We start from the raw sequence: 21083 nt of genomic DNA on the forward strand, positions 1-21083 counted from the left end.
AATCTGATCCTTCCAGGCTGGCTTAATCTTCTTCCCTAGCACCCTACCACCTGCAGGACTCAAACTCTTCGGCCTGTGCCAGATCTGACCTCATACTTCTTTTTCATCTCCAGCCACTCACCCCACCTCTTCCTGCAACCACATGGAACCATGTGGATTTCCCCTAACAAGCCATGGTGCCTTTGCTCATGCTGCTCCAACTACCTGGAAAATAAAATCCAGCCCAACACCATCTGTCTCCTCCATGAAGCCTTTTCCTCCATGAACAGCCACACCCTGGCACCTTGTACATTGTACATCTTTACACGTCTGCCCCCACCGCCCAGCCCGTGAACACTGCCGTATTCATTTCTGCCTCTGTAGGCCTAGGGCCCGGTACAAAGGCCTTCAAGAATGAACTGTGGAGTAGCCATAACAGTAATAATTGCCAACATTTACCAAACATTTACACTGTGCGAAGCATTCCATGTTTGTTACCTCATTTCATTCTCAAAACAACCCTTTGGAACAGATACTATTATTGGTCTTGTTTTACAAGCGAGGAAATGAAGAGACGAAGTCACTTGCCCAAGTCCACCCAACTCGTTTGTGGCAAAGCCAGTGCTACATACTCTGGAGCCAGCACTAGTAACCAATGTTAGGTACACCAGCCACCCTAATACTCTCCTTGTACAGAAGAAGAAACAAGCAAGAAAGGAAAAGTGACTCACCCACAGGAATCTATCAAGGCATCTAATAAGATTCCTTATTCATTGTTCTTCCTCATCTCATTCTCGCAGGATCTTAAATCCAGGAGGACAGGGAAAACAAGGCAGGTTGTATTTCCTGAAGAGCTTTTTCCTGCCTCCCCTAGAGCAGAGCCCAGCATGGGCCTGGGCACACAGTTGGGGCTCAAATCTATGGCTAGGCGATGTAGCAGTAAAAAAGAGAAAGAAATCTGCTTCAAAAGGTCTGAGGTTTGCTTAAATATTACAGTGTCAAGTCTTTAGAGGACACTTTGGGTATCATTTAATCTCTCACTTTATAAAGACATCCATTCAACAAATTTATGGAACACCAATCATAAGCCAGACCCTGTGTGGGGACACAAGGAAGCCTGATTAGCAAGTGCCTGCCCAGATGGCATTTGCAATCCAGTGAGGGGAAACAGACAAACAACTGACAAGTTCATGTATGATTATAAATTTTCATAAGTGCCATGAAATATGGGGAGCTATAAGAATGTATAGGAAAAATTGACTTATCCTAAGGAGTTGTTGGCAAAGGCTCCTCTAAGAAAGTGATTCTTGAGCTGAAATCTGAACAGTGGGCATTAACCAAGATAAGAAGCACGAGAAGAGTGTGGTAGACAGAAGGAACAGCATGTGCAAAATCCCAGAGGCAAAAGAGCTCATGGTGCTTGGATGAACTAAAAGAAGGCAAGAGTGACCAGTTTTGAGAGAGGCAGGCAGGGACTCAATCTTGCGGGTCTTGTAGATCAACGTAAGAAGTGGAGAAACTAAGACAAGCAGGGAGATCCCTTGCTCAGAACCTGGCCCAGAGCAGACACTGTCAACAAGTCATTGCATTATTCAGTGGAGGAGTGATCTGTCCAAGATCACAAGGAAGACCTGGGACTTGAAGCCAGAACCTCTACTTGCCAGGTCAGGGCTGTCAGCTACTTCAAGTATGTGTGTAGAAGGGGACAGGAGACACTTTCCAGGTGTTTCATCCTATAGGAGGTTCCAGCTCCCTGTTGTCACCTCTCTTGAGCTCTAGAGCACATTAGAATCACCTGTGTTTGTTAAAACATGGGCTACTGGGCTCCACCCCAAGAGGTGTTGATTCAGTAGATCCAGCGAGAAGCCCAAGAATTTGCATTTCTAACAAGATCCCAGGTGACCCTGCTGCTGCTGGTGGGGTAACCATACTTTGAGAACCACTGCTCCAGAATAGACTATATAGGGACAAGGAGGAGTGGTGAATGGGGACCATGGCCAGGATCTTTGGGGGCTAGAAGGGTAGATTCCTAAATCTGGGTAACAACAAGACAAACAATAGCACTCTGAGAACAGGAGGGGGCCTCAAAATCCCAGAATCCAGCCTACCAGCTGCTCAGCCAGGGGAACTGAGGCTTAGAGGGTTTAGACTCTTGCATAAGAGAAACTCCATAATAATGTGTTGAGTGAACAGGTAAACACATGAAAGGTTTAACCAAAGTGAAAAGGAGACCCCTGGATCAAATTCCCAGGGCTCCTGAGCTCCAGACCAGGAAAGGGATTTAGGGAAGGGGACATCAAGCTCAGCTTTCCCCAGCTTCTGCTGCCTTCAGCAAGGAAACAATTTTTTAAATTGCAGAAATCTGCTGTTGGCCCCCAATCCTATCACCCATCCACCCTCCTTCCTTTCACACTCCCAGCTCCCTCCCTTTACACTGTTGTGCACTGATCCTGGCAGGCTGGGCAGTGGGAGGGGGGGTGAAGTTCTAGGAAAGAAGAACTGGAAGTGGAGGGTGAATTCTTACACTTGGACCGCCTTCTTCCAGAACACTTCCTTCCTCTTGTAAGAGTCTCAGTCTCTATCCTCATATCCAGTATAATTCCAATCTATCTACATTTCAGTACCAGCATCTGAAACCCACAAAGCCAGGGCTAAATTTCCAAACTACCTTTTCACCTAGTTTTTCTAAAATAGGGTGGCCCTGGACAGAATTGTTTTGTCTTATTCCAATTGGCAGCAAAATGCCGCTTCTCTTGCAAACCCACATGCACAGACTCACTAATATACAAACAGCTATGTGTACATAAAAACAAATATACCCAAATTTATAAAAGACACATACACATAGGCTGATAAAATACACCTCTGCCCCCAAATGTACAAGAAACACAGAGAGAACACACACACGCACACAGACTATACATCTCGTAATGCATGCACCGCACCAATACACGGGGGAAGGGGTAAGACACACCCAGGGACCTCTCTCAAAGTAGAGGTCTCCTGAGGGGGGTGGATTCCTTGGAGCAGAGGCACTGGCCCTTTAAGAGAGTGGTTCTCCCTCCCCCTTTCTGGGCACCTAAGGTGCAGCTCTACCCATGGGAGCAGGCAGGGGTGAGGGTGGGAGTGCGGCTGACCTGGCCAGGCCCGGTCTGGCTTTGGGCGACGGTCCCTGCGCCACGACAGGAAATGGATCCCTGAACCGACTGGGTCACCAGCCTGGGGACGTCTGTGGTCGCCACCACCACCCACACCCATACGCTCCTCCACACCACCACACACACCACGGCTCCAGGCAGGACACGCCCTCCGCTCCGGCTCCGCCGGGTACTCGGGCTCCGCTGTCAGCCCGCCTCCCTCTGGCCCCCCGGGGTGTGGCCGCCCACCTGCCGGTAGGGAGTCTAGGCCCAGCGGGGACGCTCCCGCCGCCACCGCCGCCACCCTCCGTCCCGGCCAGGTGCCCGGCTCCCGGCGACGGCAGCGCCTCGGCCGCCGCCGCCACCCCTTCCTCCCGGCAGTGCAGAGACAAAGCCGCGCACACGCACACGGGGGCTCCTAGGGGCTCCGCGGATGCACACTCGCCCTCACACGCGCACACACGAGTCACACTAGCGCTCACAAGCCACACACCCACACCCACACCCACCCACCCACCCACACACACACACACACACACACACACACACTGCCAGAGGATCCAGTCACCAGAGAAGCCACCAGCACACACCCTCATCCAAATGTACACATACTCAGCTACACATTCGGACACACCCTCTCATAGATACATTCACGCATAGACACACGCGAACACACACACACACCAACCAGTCCAGAGGCGCGGAGACATACAGGACACACTCCCCCCCACACACACTGCACACCAGGCGCACAGATGCACGCGCGCACACATCGATCATCCACTTGCACAGAGCCACGGGCACACGCGCGCTCACACCCAACACACACGGCGACGTGGGCCCCGACACACATACAGTCTAAGACTCAAGAACCAAGGCCTGGGGCTCCCGGCTCGGGCGCCCGCCTCCCGCCCCGGTGGTGTCCAGCCCCCTGGAGCCTACCCGCCGGCCTGTCAGTGCTCGAGGACAGGGGACCGAGCCCGGAGCCCTCAGCGATCACCCTCCCCACACACAGGCTCAGACGCAGCGGGATCCCGGGGGCCCGGAGGAGGGCGGCTGGGGCGGCTAACCTGGCGGCGGCGGCGCTGCTTCCGGCGCTGTCTGTCCTCGGTCCGTGCGTCCGGCAGCCGCCCGGCGGGCTCCGAGGCGTACTCGAGCTGCGCACAAATGCCCCGCTCGCTCGCTCGCTCGCTCCCTCGCTCGCTCCCTCTCTCTCTTCCGCGGAGCAGCCCCCTCCTCGCCCGCCCTCCTCACCCGGTCTCCCCCTTCCGCCCCGCCCCGGCCGGCTCCCCACGAGGAGGAGGCGGCGATCCCGGCCACCCCAGCAGCCACGGGTGAGCAAGCGAGCGAGCAGCGGCCGCGAGCAGCCGGAGGAGCGCCGCCGCTGCCGGAGCCGCCGGAGCCGCCCGAGCCGCCCGAGCCGGGGCCGCGCGTCGGGAGGAGCCGCGCCAGCCCCCGGGGAGGGGAGGAGAGGAGGGGGCTGAGCCCCGCGAGCCCGCCTGGCGCTCAGGGCCCGCCGTCCGCTTCCCCACGTGGGCCGGGCGCCTACCTGAGCCGCCGCGGAGCTCCGAGACCGAGCGAGCGGCGGGGCGAAAAAGAGGAGATCGCACCCCAGGCCCCCTCGCCCTCCCCGTCCCAGCCGGGTGGGTTCGGGCCCCGCCCCCGCCTCCTCCCGGGTCCCTGCCGGCACCGACCTCGGTTTTCACTGGCTAGGACGCCTCAGCTCCCGGCCCGGTGCCCCGGGCTAACCCCAGGGCCCGGCGCTCAGCTTGCCGGCCTTCTCCACCTCCAGCCCGAACCCGGTCGACGCCCACCCGCCTCCCCGCCGCCCTCCCATTGTTCCCGCGGCGGGAGCTCGCTGAAGATCGAGCCGCGCATTCCAGCTCTCTCTCGGGTGGCAATACCTTTGGACCCTCGGGGGGTGGCGGGGGTGCTCTCCAAGGGCTGGCCCCTGGCGCCGGAGCCCCGACGCCCACCCTCCACAGGCACAGGCACGATATAAGTAAAGAGCTTGTCTAAATTAGGGTCATAACTACTCTGGCCCTTACAGGCGCTCCTTTAAGGTCCTACTTTGAGTATAGACTGAAGTTCTATACTTCAGTATAGAGAAGGAGGAACTAATCCAAGTTCAGCAAGCCCGAGATAGCAGCGAGGAGAAGGTGCGGAACCGATCAGGCATTCACATTACATAGAAGAAACGGAGGGAATTCCTGACCAGGGCTCCTGGGACAGGAACAGGCTCTCCAGAAATGCAGGGAATAATGATCCTGGCCTCCTTTGTTAGACACTAAGTAAAGCACAGAGACGTGGAGGAAGAAGGAAGGGTCTTGCACTTTCAGAGGTTTTACTGGATGAAAAGGCCTACTAAGTGCAGGAACTCTCACCTTAGTCTGACTTAGCCATGACCGGCGTCCTATATGGCAGTTGTGATTAGCCCCATTTTATAGAGGAACGCTTTTCCTAGGTCTCTCCAGCAGACAGCACAGAGCCAGCAATAAAGCCCAGCAATTATTCAAGTCCTTCTCTTTGGTCGCTCTCCAGTATAGGACACTAAGTGCCAGGTGAGCAGCTGAGAACATAAATTACGGAGGGGAGGCCTAGTTTGGGCCTGGAAGGACTTCCACAAACTAAGAGAGGGCAGAAGTGAGGGAGCTGAGACCCCGAAGCAGGACTGAGCATGGCTTGTCCAGGGAGGAAAGTTATAGTTAATCAGGAAAATTAATAAGAACTAGCATATCCGGAGTGCTTACTATATTCCATGCACTGTTCTAAGAGCTTCACTGGCACTAACTCATTTAATCCCATGACAGCACTGTGGGATAGAGGTTATTCTCATCCCCACCTTCTACATAGGAAACTGAAACATGAAGACATTACATAGTTTATAAAGTGGCAGAGCCAGGATCCAAACCCAGGAAGCTGATTTCCAAGCCTGCACTCAACGACCACGACCGTGGGCCACACAGAAGCTGCGCTGAACGTGGGCAAGGGCATTTGAATTGCTAGAGCCTCCAGCACAGCAGGCCACTTTACTTGCCTTCCACTGTCTCCCTGTGTGTACCCGTTGCTGGTACACAGGGCCTGATCTGTAGGCCTCATCTGTTAAACTACTGCATGACTGCCACGTGAGGCTGCAGTGCCCAGGACCACACGCCGGGCTTGGCGGCTGCCCTCTCTGCTCTGCTGGGCATTTTTATCAGTGGTTTTAGATAAAGCAGAGGAAGGCATGAAACTCTAATCAAATCTACAGCTGTCATGAAGTTGGGAGGGCCTGCAAACACTCCGGAAACGAATATGAGTTTCCAAAAGATCGCAGCAGCCTGGGGGCTGAGCTGGAACTAACAAGATGAGGTGTCACATGGGATTAATGTAAACTCCTGCCCTTCAGTCCAAACCAGAGCAGTCCCGTGGAACTTTCCACGAAGATGGAAGTGTCCTAAATCTGCATTGTCTGATACAGTCGCCACTAGCCACCTGTGGCTGTTGAGCACTTAAAATGTGGTTCATACAACTGAGAAACTAAAATTTTCATTTTAATTAATTTTAAGTACTTTATATGTCTATTGTCACATGGGGCTAGTGGCTGCCATGTTGGACAAGTGCCTAAAATATAGGCTAGAAAGAACCTAGATTCAGAGCAGTTTCAATGAAAATGACTTAAAGGCTTGAGTTGACCTCAAGCTCAACAATGCAATGAGCCTGCAGAAAAAATAAAGAAAAGAAGGAAGGGAAGGAAGGAAGAAAGAAAAAAAGAACGAAGCTGGGCAGAGTGAACATGATATGCTGTATCAACAGAAACAAGCCTCTGCAGTTCTAACTCAGTTAGAGGCTTTGTGCTGCCCCAGGCTGATCACAATTGGACCATGAGGCTCAGCTCTGGGGGGGCCCCGTGCTCTGAGCGGTACATCCACTCACACTGGAGCCAGTCTAGAGGAGACCAGGATGCTGAAGACCTTGATGCCACGTTGTGTGGTGAGTGATTTAAATATCCTGGAGAAGAGAAAGCACAAGGAGGATCTATTTAGTGGCTGTCTCCAAACATCCAAAGGGCTGTCATACAGAAAGGGGATTTGATTTTCTCCTTATTATTTAGGTCTAAAAAAACCAAACACTGCGAACCCCTAATCCCTACTCTCTGAGGAAGGATCCATGTCTAACTCCTCTTTCTGTTTCCCTCAGCCCCTAATCCACCCAGGACCTGGCTCACATTAAACATTAACTACAAATTTGCTGAACAATGAATGTGAAAGAATTCTACTCAGCTCTTGTGGGTGGACATCCAGGAGGAGAATTTCAGCTTATTGTAAAGAACTCTAACAGTCGACACGATCCAAGAATGGAACGGACCACCTTGGGAGTGATGAACTCCCGGCCAATACATGTATCCAAAGAAAGATTCGGTCTTCAATTCGAGGCTGAACCAGTAATCAGATGACCCTTCGAGTTGAAAAATGAGCAAGTTCTATTAGGAGAGCAAGACAAAGGCAAGGCCATGCTTCCAGACAATTACCTGGCTGTATGTATAGAATAAATTGATCTGAAGGGATGAGAGGCAGGGAGGCCCAGTTAGGAAGCACTAAAGTGGTCCTGAAGATAAGAGAACAGGTTGGATAGCAGTGGGAATGGAAAGGAAGGACAGGTGTGTGGTGACAGGAACACTGGCCCTGGGCTGGAAGTCCGGAGCTGCGGGTTCTAGTCCTGCCTCTGCTGGTAACTTATTGTGGGGTCTTGGGTAAATCCTTTCCCTTCTCTGGATTTCAGTTTCCCCATCTGTGAAATGCAGAATAATCTCCAAGTTCCTTCTGATTCTGGATTCTGTTTATAGGAAAGAGATTATGCAGGATAGCTGGGCCAGTGTATTAGACAGCCTTTGTAAGCTTCAAACAATATCACTGGTCTCATATTATCATTATTATTACAGAGGCCACCTCCCCAGGACTTGGTGACTGGATTGGAAGGGACAAGAAGGATTCAATTAACTACAACCACAGGGCTTGGGGTAGGAGTCAAGGACCTCTGGGCCTTGGGGAGGGTCAGCTAACCTCTCTACTCCTCCCTCAAAATCAGTGTTCTGTGTGCTGTCACCTCCTGAATTGCTTCCTCATTCCTTTGAGCCACACCTCATATTTGGCTAAAGGAAGCAATTGGTTCTAGGAAAAGTCAGACTCTGTCCCTTTCCTTTTAATGTTCCCAGGTGACACCAGGTGTGGTCCTTTCCTTAAATAATAAGTATCATCGACTTATACGGAAATAGCCAAGACTATAGAGCACTATGTGCTAAGCACTTTACTTACATAATTTTCTCACCCTGAGAGGTAGCTATGATTAGTATCTTCATTTTATGGACAAGGACACCATGGTTCACTGAGATTCGCAATTTTCCCACAGTCACATAGTTTATGAGAGGGATTGCAATACAAGTCTGTGATGTCAAGGCTGCAATCCTAAAGGCTTCCAGTATTTTACTATGTATTTTTACCACAACTTAGGAAAGTGGGCAAGGTCAGTATGGTCTCCAGTTCACAGCCAGGAAAACTGAAGCTCAGAGAGGTTAGATTAAATCACTTGGACAAGTCAGTGAAGTCTTTCCATGCGCAGTTCAGTCTTCCCTGCACTCTCTCCCTCTCCTCTGACCCAGCAGTGCTTTCCTCCTTCTCCTGAACTTTCCAAGGCCTCCCCAGTCCTCCTAGGCCTGATGGGTAGGGACTTGCCCAGATCACTTAAGAAAAGGACTTAAGTGGGGAAAGGAAAGAAGTTCTGAAAGGCAAAAGTTAGTTCCCACCTCCTCCCTCATCACCACCAGCACACACCCATCCCAGCCCAGGGCCTCGAGGTGCTGGTGCAAAGGCTTCCAGAGTGAGTCACACAAAGCTGACCTGACAGTCACCTGAGCACCAGGTGCTAAGCTTAGGTTAGAGCTGTGGAAAAGTAGGCCGAGTGTTCTCATCCCCAGGAGAACAGCCTGACTGCAGCTCCGACCCCCCACTCATCTCATCCCCAAATATTGCAAATCTTTAGAGAACACTGGGCAAGGCCTGGGGGCAGAGGGGACACATGACATGTAAGAATGCATTCCACCCTTCAGAGGGAATAAAACAGTGAGCAAGAAATACTTGTAAAGAGTGAGTGGGGCACATGGTGATTAATTCCGAGGAGAGAAGCTCACAGCGGAGTTGAGATCGGAGTGGAGCATTAAAGGGTGACTTGAACACACAGAGGTAGAGGGGCACTCCAGGCTGCAGGAGCCCTAAAGCTTAGATGTATCTGCACGCCATCTAGCAGGCAATAGGGAGGCATGGGGTACACTCTGGCTTTGGAGAAAGACTGTCTTGAGTTTGAATCCTGATTCTACCCCTTCTCAGCTGTTTCACCTTGGGCAAGTTACTTAACCTCTGTGGGAGAGAGAGTTTGTCTCCTCTTATTTGCTCTCCCCCTTCCCAGTAAGATTACACATTCTAGCCAGTTGCCATGAGACTACAGAGGAAGGAGCACACTTCCCCAGCCCTAAGTCAGGCCTGACCACATGACTTCCTGCGGCCGATGGAATTGGAGCTGGAGAGATGTGTGCCAGTTCTAGGTAGAAACTTGGAGAGCCATTGCATGTTGCAGTCTAAAATCAATCTCTTTTTATTTCTGCCACTGGAATGGTGTGACCTGGATGGGGTCTTCAGCCTGGATCTTGGAATGAAAAGACACGAGAGCAGAGCTGCAGGCAACCCACAACTGCCCCACAGCACTGATGTGGAACGTGAGGGAGAAAATTTGGTGACGCAAGCCACTGAGATTTGGGGGTGGTTTGTTATCACATCATAACTGCATAACTTTGTGATTTTAGTAGTACTTACCTTCATAGAACTGTTGTGAGGATTAAATAAGGATGATCTTGTAAAAACTGTGTAACCATTTCATCAGAAATTTGCATTATAAAATGATCACTCTGCCCACACATATATGGACATTTGCTACACAACAGAAATGATATTTGCAAAAGAATAGCGGAGGATGGTGTCATGGGTTGAATAGCATCCCTCCCAATATTCATTTCCACCTAGAATCTCAGATTATGAGATTATGGGAAATAAGGTCTTTATAGATATAATTAGTCAAAGATCTCAAAATTAGCTCACCCTGGATTTAGAGTCAGCCCTAAGTACAGTGCCTGGTGTCCGTATAAGAAAAAAGACACACAGAGACACAGAGAAGAAAACAACGTGAAGATGGAGGCAGAGACTGGAGTGATGTGTCTACAAACCAAGGAACACCAAGGATGGCTGCCACCACCCAAAGCCAAGAGAGAGGCACTGGGTGTTTTTTCTCTCAGAGTCTCCAAAAGGAACCAATTCTGCCGACACACTGATTTTGTACTTCTGACCTCCTGAACTGTGAGAGAATAAATTTCTGTTGTTTTAAGCCACCTAGTTTGTGGTAATTTGTTACGACAGCCCTGGAAAATTAATTCAGATGGATTACTTTTAAAATGATACTGAACAATTGGTTATTCATTTGGAAAAAAATAAAATTGGATTCCTACCTCATCGCATATACAAAAATAACCTTCGGTAGGATTAAAGACCTAAATTCGAAAAGCAAAAACTGAAAATCTTTAGAAGTAATTAAAGACGATCATCTTTAAAACCTCAGGGTAGAGAAGAATTTCTTAAACAAGACATAAAAATCATAAATTGTATTACTCTGAGTTCTCCATGGAAATAGAGCCAATAGGATATATATCCTGTGTATCTATGTCCATATCCATAGACAGACAGGCAGATAGACAGATAGGTTTAGTATAAGGAATTGACTCATGTGGTTGTGGAAGCTGATAAGTCCCAGGACCTGCGATTTGTAAGCTGGAGACCCAGAGAGCCAACAGTATAAATTCCAATCCAAGTCTCAGTCCAAAGGCAGGAGGAGAAGGCCAGTGTCCCAGCTTGAAGATGGTTAGGCATTATATATAATGGAATACTACTCAGCCATAAAAAAGAGTAAAATAATGCCATTTGCAGCAACATGGATGGACCTAGAGATCGTCATTCTAAGTGAATTAAGCCAGAAAGAGAGAGAAAAATGCCATATGATATCACTTCAGACATGGAATCTAAAAAAAAAGACACAGATGAACTTACCCACAAAACAGAAACAGACTCACAGACATAGAGAACAAACTTATGGTTGGTTACCAGTGGGTAAAGTGGGTAGGAAGGGATAAATTGGAAATCCTTTAGGGAGTGAAAGCATTTTAGCTCTCTTGATTGTGGGAATGGTTTCATTGGTGTATACATCTATCAAAATTCATCAAATTGTACATTTGAAATATGTGTAGTTTACTGTACAGGAACCATACCACAATGAAGATGTTTTTTAAAAAAAGGAATGAAATTCTGATACATGCTACAACATGGATAAACCTTGAAAACATTATGCTAAGTGAGAGAAGCCAGATACATAGTGTGTGCTTCCACTTATATGAGTTCTCTAAAAATAGGCAAATTAATGGAGACAGAAAGTAGAACTAAACACTACATATAAAATAGATAAACAGAGGGTGGGGAGGGTATAGCCCAAGCAGTAGAGTGCATACTTAGCATGCACAAGGTCCTGGGTTCAATCCCCCTTACCTCTGTTTAGAAAAATAAATAAATAAACCTCAAATTACCTCCCCCTATTAAAATTTTTTTAAATGTTTGTTTAACGGGTACAGAATTTCTATTTGGGATGAATAAGTTCTGGAAATAATGGTGACAGCTGCACAACAATTCTGAATGTACTTAATGTCAGAATTGTATAACTAAAAATAGTTAAAATAGTAAATTTCACATTATATTTTGCCACAATAAAGATAACAACTTGTATTCCTAAAAAAACGAACCAGAGTGAAAAAAAAAAAAAACACAAGTAATTGTATTTATTTCTTAGCTTATCCAAGAATAATTATGACCAGCATCCTTCAGATATTCCAGGCTTGCTGGATTTGTTTAGGATTCGTCTACCGTGTTGCTAGGACAATCCTCCCACTTTGAATATGGTGCGTTGATCGATCACACCTTTGGCGGAGCAAAGAGCAAATGATAGGCAAATGTTCTTGGGAAAAAGGAGTCAAATTATCCTTTTATGGGCAGGTATAGAGCTCGTATAGGATTGTGTAGGAGGGACATCAGTTTTCTGCTTCTAGTGAAGACAGCCTCAGCAGATATTGCAACAGGAAAGACTTAGATTAGACGTCAGGGGTCCTCTCACCACTGTAGGATGAGAGGATTGGACCAGTAATTTCTAAGACCCCTCTAGCTCTAGTAGTAAGTACAAATCTCTGTTACTAAAAAATGAATAGGCATTCACACGTGCCCGGCACCTGTGGCTTGTGTGGCACTGTGCCAAGTGCTGTTTAGCATCAGCTTATTCAACCCTCACAACGACTGTGGTTGGGATTACTACCCCCATTTTACATGCAGGGAAAGAAGGGCTCAGATAACCTACATAACTCACCCCAAGTCCCAGAGCTAGAAGGGAGCAGAGCTGAGAGCCAAGGCCAGGGATGTCTGACTCCAAAACCTTACGCTCCCCACTAGGCCATGAACGGGGTCTTCTTTTGTGGAGATACTTAGGACAAGGCAATGGCAGACTCTGGGCCACAGACCTACTCAAAAGTACCTGGTGAGATTCCTCAGAGCTGCTTCTCTCATCATGACGTCAGGTTCCCGGAGACGGGGGCTGCTGATCCTGCCGCTCTCCAGAAGTTTGGTTGGAAACCGCTCATGATCTTCAAAGAGCAAACACTTGGTGAGTGTTCACCTGCCCCTGTAAATTTCTGGAGCATCCACTTCCCAGGTAAAGTGGTTGTGGCCCCGGGCGAAGGAAGGGGCAGTCCTGTTTGGCAGAGGGGTGACCCTCTGTCCTTTTGAGCTCTCTATCCTAGAATGGGCAGAACAAAAAACAAACAAAGTTACAGGGTAAAGCACATTGATGTGGGTGACAGATCTTGCACATGGATTTTATCAGAGAACATGCTGGAATAATTTCCCATCTGTGCCTGGCCTTCTGGCCTCCAATCCATTCAATACCTTGGTGGCCTGATTAATTCTTCCAAAGCACAGCTCCAACAAGGACCCTCTCTGGCTCAAGAGACAAAGCCAAGCTCCTTGGCTTGTTATCTGAGGCCCTGCATGATGTGTCTCACCCTCTACCTCCACTTCCTACCAATCTCGTGCCGATCTCTACCTTAATCCCTGCTCCCCTCCATGTGTCACCTTTTCCCACTAGAGCAGGCTGTGACAGCCACACCCGGTTCTAATCTCCCTTCTTCTGTAATAATCTCCCCCTTTTCTTTAGAGAACTTTTGGCTCTTCACTCAGATAGAGAACTCTGTATCCTTCAATGGGATCTATCTTCCTGGCCACATGGGTTAATTCAAAGCTGGGTATGTGACCTAAACTGGCCCCTTCCAACCTTCCCTGCTACTTCCTGCTGTTGGTAACAGGAAGGGCTGTCTCATTTCTCTCTGATCTCCCATAACTCTTATGTGGACCTTTCTTGGGGTGCCTAGCGCTTTCCAGCTTACTCCATGGTTATTCTTCTACTCTTCTGTGAGATGGTCTCCACTCCAGCTTTCTCCAAGTGCTCTGCTTTTTGTACAAGTGCTTAATTTTTCCAGGCATTTCCTGACTACCTCTTACATGCAGATATTGTGTTAGGTTGTGTGGGGATACAGAGTGGGGATACATAGTCCCTTGTTGAATGGATGGATGAATGAAAAGGCTTCTCTGGGCCTCACGCAGCTTATCACAGGGGATTTGAGCAGCAGAAAATAGTAAAGTCCAAAGTTGTTAGCCTGGCATTCAAAACCTTCTACAGTCTGGTTCTAATTTTGTCTTCCCTACACACACTCAGCCGTGCCAGCCAAACTGAACTGTTGGTAGTCCTAGAAAACCTGGAGATGCTCCCACCTGTGTGCATTTAGCCCAGCCGCCATCTTCTCCGACAGTCCCTCTTCCTGTGTTTCTCTTTCATTCATACCTTCCTCTTTCCCCCACCCCATTTCACCCTTTTTCTCTCCCTCCTACCTCCTCCCCCTTCTACTTTCCCTCTTCACCATCTACCCCTTCCCTTTTCCTTTCTCTTATCTCTCCCTGAGGCCTCTTTCAACACTTCCCTCCATTCCACTCCTACCTCTTCAGTTTCCTCTCTCTTTTATTTCCTGATCTCCTTCCTGCTCTGTGCACAGTCCCCTCTCCCTGGGGGCAAAATATAGAAGACAAATCTAAATTAAACAGCTTCTAGATCTCATCCCAAGAAGCCCTCAAGTTGGGTGGGAAGAAGATGGGGAGAAATGGAGGAGAGAGGGGATCCTGGAGGCAGAGAAGAGGCTGCCTAGTGACTGCTGGCAGAGAGCATTGTGTCAGTTACCTACCTCCAACCCACCCCCAGCTCTTCCTTCCTTCCTGTGATCACAGAATTTTGAAAAGTCAGAACTGCAAGAATCCTTGACATTCATCTACTCTGCCTCCATAATTTTGCAGCTGGGAAAGTAAGGCACAGCTCGAAAAACAGGAGCACAGAAATGGAAAGCAATTAGCTCTAGTCACCCAGCAAGTCAGTGGCTCAGCAGGAACAAGTTCAAGGCCTCCTGCCCCCACCCCAGACCAGTGAGTGCCCTTTCACCTGTACCGTCCTTTAGTCACTAGCCCTTCCCCTACCCACCAGGTTCGGGATTACATCTAAGGATTCCCAATCTGCCTTCCCACCCTTTTCCTCACCCACAAGTGTTAGGTCCAATGAAATAGGGGCAGAAGGGACAAACCACATCAGGAGGTCCAGCCCTAAATCTTAGGGGGTATTTGGCAATGGTGGGATGGTGAACATGTCCCTCTGGCCTGTAGGGGACAAGTCTCCTCTTTGGAGAGCTCCATTATAAGCAAGCAGCCTCTGTGGAGTTAAGGGATGGACTGCTGTTTTGTCCTGGCAGGACCCCTCCTCACCCTCCCAGCCTAGCTGGCTGCCTGGAGGACCTACCTCACTCTGCCAGCGCCAGCCATGGACTTGAACAGAGGCCACCCAGGCACAGGATGGTCCAAGACAGACGGTGGAGGCCGCTGGAGACAGGGGGGAGGGCAGAGTTTCCAGCAGCTCCACTTTCAGTCCTGCGCCTCTGCTCCACAAAAGGCCACTGTCTGAGGACAGAGGGACCCTGGAGGGAGGCCTCCCAAGGTGCTGAGAAACAGGGCCAGGTTTCATCACACTGGGCCTCCAGGCCAAGTAAACATCAGGGTAGGAACAGGCCCAGCAGTTTCTGCAGACAGGATCCTGGCTCTGGGCGGGCTCAGTGGCATCCTCACCCAGGGCTTCCCCGAGACAATAAGGAGGGCCAAGTTCATTTGCCCAATTTTCTCCAGAAATGGAGTGTTGGGATGAGGAACTGACTCTATCCTGGTCCATTTCCCATTGTTCAAGGAGCAGAGATCCATCCTACTCCCCTCTGAAGAAGCAGAAGTTTTACAAGAAATTTTTAAATTAGTTGAGGAAAAAGAGAGCTCTGTGAGCTTGAGTAATCAGGGAAGACTTCCTAAAGGAAGTGTGATTTAGGTGTGATTCTGCCTCTGGGTGTAGGTAGACTCTCCAGAAATGAACAGGAAGGAGAAAGGTATTTCATACAGACAGCACAGAACTGGCAAGTTGTGGTGTCTAGAAAGCAGGAGCATTTGGGGTTAATGAAGAGACCTATTTAGCTAGGGTAGAGAATTCATATATGAGAAGGTAGGAAATAAGACTGGAAAGTTTCATTAGGAATTAAACCACAACTGGTCTTCACAGCCAGATTGAGGAGTCCTTATAGTTTCTGAGCAGAGCAGTGATGGGGTGAAACCAGAACTTTTGAAAGCTTAATCTTAAGATGTTATGAGAGAGGCCCTAGGTTGAGCCCCAGTCCTCTAGATAACCCTGGGCTGGTTATGGCCTCTCTCTCTGGTGCTTGGTTTCTTCATCTTTAAAATAAAAGGGTTATACTGAGAATCCTGAAGCCCCTTCCATCTCTAAAATGCATGGATTCTCTAATAGGGCAACATGGACTATAGAAAATGAAGGGAGGAGAGGCTGTGGCCACATCCTGGACACCTCTGGGCTGCATTTCGGCAATGAGTCATCTGCTTAGAGCTGTGGAATGGCCACCACCACTGCTTGCAGGCACTGTGCTAAGTAGTCCACTTTTTTAAAAACTTCATTTTTGTGACTAGGAAATGCATGCACATACTGCAGCTTTTAAGACATAAAGAGATTCATGTATGGTAAAAATAAGTTTCTCTCTTTCCAGCCACCTATTTCTTCTCCCACTGTATCCTGAGTATCCTTTCAGAGATACCCCATGCATTTATAAAGATTCCATAGAATATTTTTCATAATTGGTATTGTAAAGGTTATTTTGGATTTTAGCCTTAATAAGTATATACTGATATTTCACTGACATTTTAATTTGCTTTTTTTCTAATCTCAGATGATGTTGAGCATCTTTTCTTATGCTTATTTGCCATTTATGTATCTTTTTGGTGAGGTGTCTGTTCAGATATTTTGTCCTTTTAAATTTGGGGGGTGTAATTTGTTGCATCTGAAGAGTTTTTTGGTGTGTATTCTGGATACAAGTCCTTTATCTGATATGTGATTTACAAATATTTTCTCCAGTGGGTAATTTGTGTTTTCATTCTTTTAACAGTGTTATTCACAGAGCAAAGTTTTAAATTTGAATAAAGTCCAATTTATTTTAAAAAAAGATTCTATAGAATATTTTTCTTTACACAAATGGGAGCCTACTATATACACTGTTCTGCATCTTGCTTTGCTTTTTTAACTCGAAAATTCTGGAGATCTTTTCATATGTGTATATAAAGAGCTGCATCATTCTTTGTATGGCAGGACCATGATTTATTAAACTGGTCCCCTATGGATAGATATTTTGGGTGTTCCTTTTCTATTGTAAACTATGCATCAATGAATATCCTGAATGTACATCATTCAGCATATGCTGGGATAGGTCTAGCGAACACATTCCTAGAATTGAAATTATGCGCTAAGCTCTTTACATGACTTAATACTCACAACAAGCATTTAAAGTAGTCATAATTACACTGATCATGCAAATGAGAAAATCGAGGAACAGAAAGATTCATTGACTTGCACAAAGTCACAAAGCTCCTGTGTAATAGAGTTGAGATTCCAATATGGACAGTCTGACACCAGAGATAACACATGCAATCATTCCACTAGCGGTTCTCAAACTTTAGCACACATCAATGTCACTGAGGGCCTGTTAAAACCTAGGTTACTGAGTCCTACCGTAAGAGTTTTTGATTCCTCTCCATACTACTCAGACAGGGCTCCATATAGCATTGTTCCAGATTCCCACAGTAACCTAAAGAGAAACTTTCACAATGTCTGGAGCCCTTGATGTCCTGCAAATGAAGGAGGAGGATGTCCTCAAATTCCTTGCAGCAGGAACCCACTTAGGCAGCACCAACCTCTACCTCCAAATGGAGCGGTACATCTACAAAAGGAAAAGTCATGGCATCTACATCATAAATCTGAAGAGAACCTGGGAGAAGCTTCTGTTGGCAGCTTGTGCCATTGTTGCCATTGAAAACCCAGCTGATGTCAGAGTCATAGCCTCCAGGAATACTGGCCAGCAAGCTGTGCTGAAGTTTGCTGCTGCCACTGGAGCCACTCCTACTGTTGGCCTCTTCACTCCTGGAACCCTCACTAACCAGATCCAGGCTCCCTTCCACGAGTTGAGACTTCTGGTGGTTACCGATCCCAGGGCTGACCACCAGCCTCTCACAGAGGCATCTTATGTTAACCTGCTTACCATTGTGCCGTGTCACACAGACCAACCCCCCACCCCAGCACTATGTGGACATCGCCATCCCATGCAACAACAAGGGAGCTCACTCAGCGGGTCTGGTATGGTGGATGCTGGCCCAGGAGGTTCTGAGCATGTGCTACACCCTCTCCCGTGAACACCCACGGGAGGTCATGCCTGATCTCTACTTCTACAGAGATACTGAAGAGATTGAAAAGTAAGAACAGGCTGCAGCTGAAAAGGCTGTGACCAAGGAGGAATTGCAGGATTTGAATGGACCACTCCAGCTCCTGAGTTCACTGCTACTCAACCTGAGGTGGCAGACCAGTCTGAAGGCGTGCAGGTGCCCTCTGTGGCTGTCCAGCAGTTCCCTACTGGTACGTATCATGATCCACGTGCATCAGGCTGGTGGCTTAGAACTTCTATGTTTTAAATCCATCTTTAATGACCTCTATGGCTGTACGTGTGTGTGTGTGTATACACACATACATATATACATGCATACACATATATATATACATAGTGTATGTGTATACACACACACACACACACACACACACACACACATACACACTAGCATTAAAAGGTTTCATCCCAGGGTGCTATAACTGTGCTAATAACATGACAGATTGATTTCAGGTGCTTTTGAAATGATCTGTCCTTAGTCGTTGTCCTTTGAAATCTGTTGGAACACAAGGCAGATTGCTGATGGAGTGGAGTGACAAATATTATGGGAATGGGGCTGATAGCTTTTTTCCTTTTGTATTTTCCTAACAGAAGACTGGAACACTCAGCCCGCCACTGAGGACTGGTCCACAGCTCCCACTGCTCAGGTCACTGAATGGGTCAGAACAACCATTGAGTGGTCTGAAGCTGTTCTTCCATAAACTCTTAAAACCGAAATAGATTGATGGAAAAATAAACAGTTTCTTTAAAAGAGAGAGTTTCTGATTCGGTTCATCTATGGTGGGGCCCAGGAGTGTACATTTCTAATAAGTCCCTGTGTGATCACTCTTTGAGAACCACTGTACTCTTCCCCCTTCAGCTATGCAGATTGTCCAGAAAGAAAGCAGTTGGCACTCAGTACCTGGCCTTGACAAGAGCTGAGAGAGACAGGAAAGGCTTCCTGGAGACAATATGTCTAAGCTCCATGAGGGCCCCGCACAGTGCCTGCTACAGAGTAATTAATAAATACTTGGTGAACGAATGAATAAGTAAATGAGGTACAAGGGCTCCAAGCCACATGTTGCTGCCTCTTTTCCCAGCCCCTGGGAGCCCCTGCCCTGGGGAAGCTCCACTGCCCACACTGGCTGAGACCCAGCTTCATGCTGTGAGAACTGCTATGGACTGAATGTGTCCTCCTAAAATTCACATGTTGAAGCCCTAACCCCCAATGTGATGGTATGTGGAGTGAGGGCCTTTGGGAGGTGATTAGGTTTAGAGATGGTTTTACAAGTGGAGCCCTCGTGATGGGATTAGTGTCCTTATGAGAAGTGGAAGAGACCAGAGCTCACTCTCTCCACCATGTGAGGACACCATGAGTAGGCGGCTGTCTGCAGGCCAGGAGAAGGGCCTCACCAGGAACCAAATCCACCTGCACCTTGATCTTGAACTTTCTAACCTTCAGAACTTTGAGAAATAAATGTCTGTTGTTTAAGACCTCAGTCTACAGCAGGCTAAGCTAAGAGCCCTTGGGAGCAGAGCTATTTATTTCCTCCCATTCCTCCCTTGGCTTATAATGAAATCAATGAGGCGGCTAGGTCTCTGTGATTAATGGAAAGGCAGCATCTCAGAATGCTAGAGCTCGATTGAGATAAGCTAGTCCACTGCTCTCATTTATTACTACTAATGGCAATAGCTATAATTCATAGCACACCCATGCACTTGACATGCTTACATTTTTTAATTCCCTCTAATTCCCTGTATTTCCTTTCTCTTTATTCTGGCACACAACCTCCTTCCATTCCATGCAGTTGATGTGGCCAACACACACACATACACACACAGACAACACACACACATAAACCATGGGAAAGATTTAAATCCGGGAGGAGATCTGAGATCGGGATGCCCCTGTGCAGAGCAGCGAGGAACTGACAGAGACATCCCTCATACATGGAGGAACAGTTTTCAGCATCTTGCATTGTGGCACCCACACCAGCCCACCTCTTCAAGGTGCTGACTCTGTTACAGAATTAGATGCCTGAGCTCGGGGCCATGAGGACCTCCACAGCTTCCTCCTAGGTGGCCTCAGATCCTGCTCCTGCTGCCTCCCTCCCCACAGGCTTCTGTCCTGGGCTCCCCTCCCTGTTGGTGCCTGAGCTATGGATGCTCCAAGGCCAGACTTAGAGCTGAAAATGTCTAGGCCCCAGGCCCCCGCACAAGCAACACATCAGAAGCCATTTATTGGGCAGCTGGAGTGAAGGAGGTCATTTGGGAGAGAATTTCAGGGGCCAGACTCAATTGGTCAGCTGTACTTCAGGCAGCAATCTGACTCAACTGACATGATTGAAGGCAAAAGAGGCAGCTATCAGGTGTCAGGAAGGTGTAGCCAGACCCTGACACTGTCTGTGAAACTGAGTCAGACAGAAGTGGTCATGGAGGGACAGTCAGGCAGACTCGGTCATTTAAACCCCATCCCTTAGATACGGTTAGAATCAGCCAGTGAGCAAACTCAGCCATACAGTCTGGCAGATGTGGTCAGTCCACACATCAGGTGGGCTGATCCTACCTGTCAGATGCCCAGTCAGGCAGACCCCACCAGGCCCTGAGGCTGTAGTGAGGCCAATGCAGTCAGGGTAGCCAGTCAGCTTGTCGGCCAGCCAGTCCGAAGACTGGGGCAGATGCGCAGGCCTGTGTGTAGTCAGAATCAGCTGGTCAGGCTCAGTCCGCTTGGCCCCTTCAGCAGAGCTGGGGTCAAAAGGCCCTCACAGAGGAATCTGTAAACTGGTCAGCCAGTCACAAAGGGCTTCGGTCAGTCAGATACAGCTTGTCTAGCACAGATGGAGTCTGGTCAGTCAGATGCAGTTATATCGACTCAGTCAGACACGCCCCATCAGGCCCAGATGCCATCAGCCAGATAGGGGCAGTCAGTCAACTGGTCAGGCAGACAGATCACGCGGCCTTGGTCC

The 21083-nt window shown here is 48.4% G+C and overlaps 1 protein-coding gene and 1 pseudogene across 16 annotated transcripts in view; one reads left to right on the top strand and one right to left on the bottom strand.

The window, feature by feature from the left end:
- EPB41L1 (erythrocyte membrane protein band 4.1 like 1) overlaps positions 1 to 21083 on the bottom strand; it is a 142653-nt gene that overhangs the window by 111771 nt on the left and 9799 nt on the right. For 3 of the 16 annotated variants that reach the window (XM_031433897.2, XM_064475719.1, XM_031433894.2), the window contains exon 1: positions 4187 to 4365. The gene's annotated coding sequence lies outside the window, so the exon portion shown is untranslated. Of the gene's footprint in view, positions 1 to 4186; positions 4382 to 4665; positions 4688 to 4810; positions 4905 to 12764; positions 13026 to 21083 lie in introns of those variants that run through there. The other 13 variants (XM_064475720.1, XM_031433898.2, XM_031433882.2 and 10 more) reach the window with 12 other exon arrangements.
- Positions 17528 to 18912, top strand: LOC105085039 (small ribosomal subunit protein uS2-like; annotated as a pseudogene).

The sequence above is a fragment of the Camelus dromedarius genome, chromosome 18 (assembly GCF_036321535.1).
Source record: "Camelus dromedarius isolate mCamDro1 chromosome 18, mCamDro1.pat, whole genome shotgun sequence".
NCBI lineage: Eukaryota > Metazoa > Chordata > Mammalia > Artiodactyla > Camelidae > Camelus > Camelus dromedarius.